Source organism: Fusarium musae, chromosome 6, assembly GCF_019915245.1.
Source record: "Fusarium musae strain F31 chromosome 6, whole genome shotgun sequence".
Taxonomy (NCBI): domain Eukaryota; kingdom Fungi; phylum Ascomycota; class Sordariomycetes; order Hypocreales; family Nectriaceae; genus Fusarium; species Fusarium musae.
Genome location: NC_058392.1, coordinates 1,667,290 through 1,675,343, shown reverse-complemented (window position 1 = coordinate 1,675,343; position 8,054 = coordinate 1,667,290).

Genomic DNA, 8,054 nt, shown 5'->3' with positions numbered 1-8,054 from the left:
AGGACGGTCGAGGCTCACAGCAGGTGTTTTGCGTCTCAAAGTCGACCGACAAACAGCCAGTCGACGAATTGCACGCCAACGCCGAGAGTTATCGGCCTCAATCCTCCGAAGAGTCTGCACCAAGGAATTGATCATCCAACAATCCCTGCAGTACCAGCCTGCTTAATCCTGCATGCACTGGCACCGCGTTTCCTGGTCACTGTTCAACCGCCGCACTCGAGCATGTATTTCGATCCAGATACGGCAGTAGTAGCAGCGCAAGGACGATGAGAAACGGCCTCTACTTCATTCATTACGGCGTTCGGTCATGTTTTGCGGCTAGACGCCCTTTCCGTCTCTAGTTATAGGGGGCAACGCATCAGAGAAACGAACGCTCATTTGTAACAACGCGGTACGAACCAAGTAAATCACCAACAGGAAGGGGGAGCTTAGCGTTTGCAGGGGCACTTCATTCATTTGAACCTACAACGACTGGCGGATGTTTCACTCGCAAGGGCGTCTTTCTCTCCGTGAGGGTGACATCGCGACGGGATATAATATATCTTTACACACATTATTCATACTAACGGCATTTTCACAAATGTCTGGTCGGAAGAGAAGGATCATATACAACTGGACTGGGGCGGGTTTGGAGGCAATTTAGGGGAGGAGGGGCACTACCACAAGATGTCCGGTATTGATGGTTAACTTGTTTATCATTGTGAGCATATTTGGAATAATACCCCATTACACATTAGACTTTGATATTGACCTGCTTATTCGCCTGATTCAAGCAGTTCTAAAGAAACGCCTTCAAACACTAAGAAATCCTTGACCCTTGACTACTTGGGTATGAGGATTCGGGAATGCGCCGGAAGTAAATGATCTTCTTGGTTCATGACTCATGGCATGAACTAGCCCAGAGGTTGGTCTTCTTCAAGGCAGGAAAATGAAATCCGGAGCGACTGGAGGGTATACTCAGAGTGATGAACACGGAGGTGTTTGAGACAGTATCACTGTGGGTGCGATGGCAAACAATGAATGATTACTTCCATGACTGTTGACATGCGTAGTTTTAAGGGTGAATGGTATGAGTATGGAGGGACGATCGGCGGGTTTCAAAGGTTTCTAATGGGATATCTGCTGTCCGGAGGACATGTCTCCATGTTCATCTGGTTGACTTCATGAATGGTTGTCGTATATCCTGAGAAGGAGCTTATCAACCGGATGTTTCCATACTGCTTACCTATGCAACAAAGGGCCAAGAGTACTCGGAGCTTCCTACACTGACAACGGAGTTTATTAGGGGTGATCACAAAGGCGCTTAGACACGACAGGTGATGTCTTGTACAGCATGTTTTTGGTTGGCAGATGGAAGTGGAACTTGTGTTTCTTGTCCGATAGACACTATGATGGTGAGCTGGTATATGAATGAAGACGGTATTTTAAAAGAGCGACTGCTTGGCATCTATTAAAATGCAGTTTTCTTGTCGAATTATACCTGGGAGAAAAGCGAGGCCTCATACCTAAGCCGTGATCCTCCTTTTCAGTGGGCAGCAAGGCATTTTCAGGCCCCTAGAAACGGCACAGGACTTGTGAAGTATGTCTCAAGGTCTCTAAATTGATAATTGTCCTCCAGGATTGGTATTCCATTCGCACGCTGGAGCGTGTGTAGCTGAGCGGGCCCTAACAGTGGCCCTGCGATGTGGAACCAATATACTTGACATTCATGTGCGATATAAGCCAGATCGTAATCGAAACTATACGGTATATTGAGTTTTATATAACGCTAGACCAATAAATAGTGCTTGGTATAGTTGATGTAAGTGTAACAAACGTTCATTAATGCCATGAATTCCACCTAGCCTCGGCCTGCAAGGCTCATATCTTGTTGTAACCGAGAGAGAATAACTCGGCCCTCGAAGAGTCTCTTAATACTGTTTCCGCCTTGAGATTGGTAATATTCTTCGTTTTGGTCCTTGCCCCTGTTTCTGAAAGCACTCCCTCGTCAGGCGATGTCGGACTCGGCAGCTGTCCATTGTTCTTGAACAAGGGTACAAAGTATCGTCTATCAGGCACTGTATTCTGCCCTTTGGAATTTCTCAGGGCCACCGGAGGCGGCTGATTTGTTTTTGAAATTGGCGGTGGTGAACGAGAGAAGGTCGCCTTTTCAGGGGGTCGGCGGAATGTAGTTGAGTCCCGGGGTTGCATCACATCGTGGAGAAGTTCCATACCAAGAGTACTCATGGTACAGACTGAAGATGTACGATCCCGGGGGTTACCGGATGACTTGGACACCCCAATAGCTGGTGGCTCATGGGTAGGGACAGGCGGCAGCGGACCTTGAGGAGGAGGATTCTGCGGAGGGGGCAGCAATGGAGGGTTCCTTCGTAGAGGACTCTGCTTCGGAGAAATCTGGGACGAAGAGTATTGAAGAATAGGAGTCTCTGGCATAAAGTTCTCCGAAAGAGGTGTAATTGGCAATCGAGGTGACGACAGAGGTGTCTTTGCAAGCCGCGTTGTTGACTTCGTATTTTCAACCCCCAACATTTGGGCAGCCTTTGACGGTATAGTAGGCAGCTGGATCGGTTGGACTGAAGCCCTACTCGTTTGAGTGGCAGCTGCGGTGTCTCCGAGAGATCTCTGAGAGTATGCAGAGTCTGCATACGGGACCGATACTCGATGGTTGAACGTCTGACGCCATGAAGTGTGAGCCGAGGTCTTTGTTCCTGGTGTCTCAGTACCTGGACGTAAAGGTTCCTCATCAACTATCCTTTTTTTGTTTTTCCCTTGAGGAACAAGGCATTTCTTGAGGACGAGAACACCGAAAAATATTGCAAAGCAAATGATAATTCCGCCAGCAACAGTGCCTCCCACAATTGCACCTTTATTGGCACCACTCCTCGCATAGTCTCTTGCGTAATTGTCCTGCGAAGTCTCTTTGTTCCTTTGGTCCAGGCTTGTAAAGCTTCTAAGGGCGTGAGATACCAGTGACTCGGTATTTTCCTTGCTCAACACCGGAGGCCCTTTTACTACTGGCATCGCCGACGCATACCGGGTGGTCAAGACCACAAATAGAAATACCGGGAGTCGTATCGGAGAGTTCATATGCATGCTTTTCGTTCGTGTGGTCGATATGCTTCGGGGCCATTCTGAATTCGTCGCGAACCATGGGGTTCATCGGTCTATAAACGCTTGGGCAGGACGTCTCATCCCCAAGGATCTTCCTTTACAATGTTGAAAGCAATTGCAAGAATAACATCATCCTGACTTAATTGACAAAGAGAAGAGCTCATGGCAGAGCTCGCCATGAAAGGCCATATCGAGGTGCTTTGTTATCATATTGTATTGGGACTCCGTCGCTCGCATCGTTTCGGGGAATCGGTCCTCCATATGACTATCTATTCGACCGGGCCAAGTATAGAACATTGTTTCGTGTCTCGATCGGTCTCGTTCAACAAAGAGTACAGGCCCTTAGGCATGAGGAAAACAAAGAATGGCTACGGTTACGGTCTCGTATGCATTGACCTCTGAGCATTTTGTAAGACCAACGGAGCCTCGTGTCTCTTTCTTTGACAGCAAAAATAGACGTAGGACAAGAGTCCCTTCAACAGTTGTTTTCGGCAGAAGTGACAAAGCAGCAGCATCGACGAATTTAAGGCTATGGTATCACAGATATGCAGGGCGATGGCGTTGAGATAAGGTTACAGAGCAACTGGCTTCAACTGATATGCGGCCGTTTGTTCTGTAATGCGGATAGTGTGTTTCTTGGATCTCCGGACTGATAAACCCGTATATACACAGCCAGACACAGGTCATGATTGGGGAACCTGGTTATCTAATCTTCAGCCTTGAGAACCTTTGAGGAGCGACGAGGGTCAACAGCCACGTAGGATTGCAGAGATGACTCGCATTGGTACGTGCTAGAGATAACACATAAGTTAAAAGTCTCGAGGACCCCGGACTTTGTGTATCCAACTTTCCGAGCATACCGTATCTAGACCCCAAACAAGCTCGGCTGGGAAGACGCCTGGTCCGCTCAGCGCTGGCTCTGAGACGAGATGAGAAGCCTGGCAGTGGTGAAGGAGTCTCCAGCATGGCATGGGCTCCAAGCAAGTCCTCCGGACAGCAACCTCACCGGTGATGCTCGTGCAGTTCGATGAGATGAGCGCATCATGGTCCAACTCGCCTCCGTTGGCAACCCCTGCCTGATGATCGCAACCTTAACCGCCAAGGTCAGCCGAGCAGCATGCCTCTTGAGATAGGAGATAACATGGCCTCGTCCGTCCGGAGTGTTGCACTCGCACACAATGCTCCTCCGTGGACCCCCAACTCGAACTGCGACCCCCACCTGCAGGCAAAGCAATATTCAAAGTTGATTCCCAGGTCTATTCCCACCGGATGCAAGGAAGCCAGAAACCGGTCCCGAGGGTTCAAAACAGTGAATCTGCACCGAGGCGGCACTGGCACTGGCACTCATCATCCCTCAAATTTGACTGTCTCTGTTGATAAGTGGTTCTCAGGGATTTGACCGAAGCTAGAGAACTGTCATGCCGGTAGCAACTAACGTAGCAAATGGCTCACGACAGGCCTGGTGGCCTACTTTCCTTGCTGGTTTCTGCCGCTCGAGTGCGTCTCACATGTTGATTTGCGGGCTAGGGTACTGTTGCGGGCGTTGGAGAATGGCGCTGAGAGATCTGATCGGTCAACCCACTCCTAATGTCTGGGGACACAAGCAGGCATGACATATTAATATCTGTCTCTATCTCTGGCCCACACTGCTATAGTGGGGCGACACTCCGGGCTCTCTCTCGTGCGAGATCCGCTCGAGACTCTCTGACTGAGTCTACAGATCGTGTTACCCATCAAATGAGCCACTTGATTTGTTCCTTCACTGCCACCGGGTTTCCCTTTGAAGGTCCTCCGGCCCTGTTCTCCCTGATCACCACTTCCCAGTCTGGCAGGCTGAACGGCGTGTGGGGAAAGGATATATGCATAGAGCTTTGTTTCCCGCTGTCGTTGCTGATGAGAAGTGAAGTTGCATCGACTCAACACATGCTTTCTTTCATGCTAGGAAGCGGAGAACTGCCCAGAATCTCGAGCGTTATAAATAAGCGATTCAGGCTTGACGGAAACCTATTCCCGCATGACTCTCCATCATAATACCATCTTTCTTGGGGACTCGAGGCGACGTTGGGGGCTAAGGTGACCAGTTTGACCATTTGATTAAGGTGAACACTTTATCAATGATCATTTTGCTGGAATTGCTTGCCCTTGTTGGCTATGTCTGTTATTCCTGTGCTATCCAAGCGCTTGAACTTGTTTACTGAACCGAGTGGTCGATATCAACTGAGGCGGGCGTCGTCCAGCCTCCAGACTCCAGTATGTATTCTGTAGCGAACAGCCTTTCAAGCCTTTGGATCTTTGTTTTGCCGGATGTCGATAATACCTATTGATCAGTGGATTTATAATTTATTATTGATTCAGTGCTTGTTTGAGCAATAGGCTAAAGATCGAACCCACACTCTCATGGATGACTAGGATGGTCAAGCCGCTGACACCATGCTCGGTCGTTTAGTGCAGTATTTGAATCATTTGCGGGCGCAACGCTTACACGGGCCTCTCACAGCCGAGTGGTTGCAAGCCATCAACAGGAACGAGACACTGAAAGTGACAAGGGTTCCCGTTCGTCCATGTTTCCCGGGCCGAGGAGGATAGAATTCGTTTTCGGTGTTATTATTTGATCTCATTCAAATTGAACATGTACTAGGTATCAGAGTTAAATTTGCTGGCAATGGCGAGAAGTCTCCGGGTGCAATCGCGATGTAGGTTTTGCAGAATCACTATGCCCATGCAGCTCATGTTAATCGCGTTCCTGGCTGCGGTGTTATACGATGATAGACACCGCAAAGACGAGATTCTGCACATGCTCTGTCAACGACCAGCTTTGACTTGCACTCGTCTATCAAAGGTATATCATCAGTCTAGACTCTGAATGTCTTGGTGATGACGATGGAAAATACCGGAACAACCATACCTGCTGCCCAAGTACCACTAGCAAGGTACCCCTAACCCTCCTAGCTCGCCCGTCAACATCCCTGCCGGCTCGTGGGTAGTAAGTGGGGGTTGATGCAAGTGCTCTCGCTATGTGTACGTGTGTGAGACAGAGAGTTTGAGTATGAGTGTGGATGTGTTGTGCTCCACCAACTTCAATACTTCCACTAAATGCTGTTGTCTCGAACCGTCCAACGTCGTGCAGCTCACCGGGATTTACACATGCGGCTAAAATAAGCATCTGTATGTAGCCAGGGATTGCTTTTGCCTGCTGCTGCCGGCTAATGCATGCTTTGAATATTTGATTCTTCTAATGAAAATTGAATAGCTTGTTGGTGAAGTTCCCAAAAGACACAAGCTGGCCAAAGTCAATATCAAACCCTGTCAATTCAAATCTGTCCAAGGGAAGAATAAGAATTTAGGTGCCCGATACCCTGTCTTTCGGAGCATCCATGAATGAACCTCAAACTTAGTATCCGTAGATTGGTACCTAAATCTTGTACTTTGACTTGTGAGGACTGTCTGGTGCTTGTTTGGTAACACGATACGAAGTCTAGCCAGGTCCCCAGAGTTCTCCGCCAACAAATGGTGGTACAGCGCATCTAGACGTATGCTCCAATTCCCCATCCCCCCAGCTCCGTATTCCCCGAATCTACTCGTTCGTGTGTTGCTCGATGCCCATGTTTCCAGAACGAAGTCTCAAATAGGTGGTTCGGAGCCGCAATTGCGACGAACCACCTCGTCCAATGAGCGTCTGGATAGGCACACCGACGGCATGTGTTATTGAAGAGCCTCTGGTCTTGTCTTTTTAGTTGGCAGCCACCACGGGAGAATTAACGTCGTGCGGTTCATCCTTTCCTCACTTGTGAAAGTACATCTCCAGAAGCCGAGGTGACAGCCCCAAACCAGAGTATTAATTTGTTTCGCTGCGACGGGTGTACAAGCCCATGAACTTGGTCTGTATCGAGCAACCAGCGACCAGGTACCCTGAAAATCCTCTTGCTGGGCTGAACTGTATGTATGTGGCGGCTGGTAGTATGGCTCCGCCATCTAAATCTGCCAGGGCGACCCCTAGCCCAAGCTCACGCACGGTCGTGGGTCTGCCTTGATGAAGCGTTCCAAATTCATTCAACTTTCAAGCTCTCTCATTCCCCGATATTCAATATCCATTTCTGAAGTTGCCTCAATGAAGGAATGAGATGCAGAGAGCGGTGCGGTAAATTGCCACAGACGCGAACGCCAGTATGGACAAATCTAGTAATGTTCAGACTCCACTGAGCCATCATCCGAAGTCGTGCAGATGCCTCGGTACCAGATATGTTTCAACTTGCATACTACATCTTACCAGTGAGTGACAGACGCGATGCTATAGGATGGTTCAAATCGTGGTGACTTCCATGTAGTGATATCGAAAATCAATATGAACAAACCAAATCCCTAGCAGGTAATGCCGAAACACAGCTTAGAAACGGGCGTCATGACTCGGCTTTCAAACTGGTGTTTTGGTCAAGAAGAGTAACAAATACATGCAGACAAGCGATATCCGGCTGTTGAGGGTTGACTCTGACCAGTCCGGATTCAGGCAAGCGTAGGCTGCCATGCTTGCGAGAACGGCCGGGTTGTGTGCTTGAGGCGGTTAACGGAACTTCGAGCAGGCACATGCCATGTACACTGCAGAACGACACCAAAGTATAGATCGCGCTTTGGTCGATAGTCTATCCGCTTGGCTGGGTGTTATTTGGTACAACCAGTAGAGCAGAGCAGATCAGTATTTGGATCTTGGAAATTCAAGGCCCATTGGGTCGGACGTGCCTAGCGCCCCTTGACCATTGACACGGCTGAAGAGCAAGCTTCTCGATTCTTGACGCACTGGACAAGCCCAACATCGTGGGTCCTAAAAGTTGGCGGTGTTTGCCCGAGCAAGAATGATCGTTGTCCACTCATGGTTCCGGGGTTCGTCAGCTATACTGTATGTATATTTGAGCTGGTGATCAACCATGCTGAGTTGTTGGTGGCTAAAC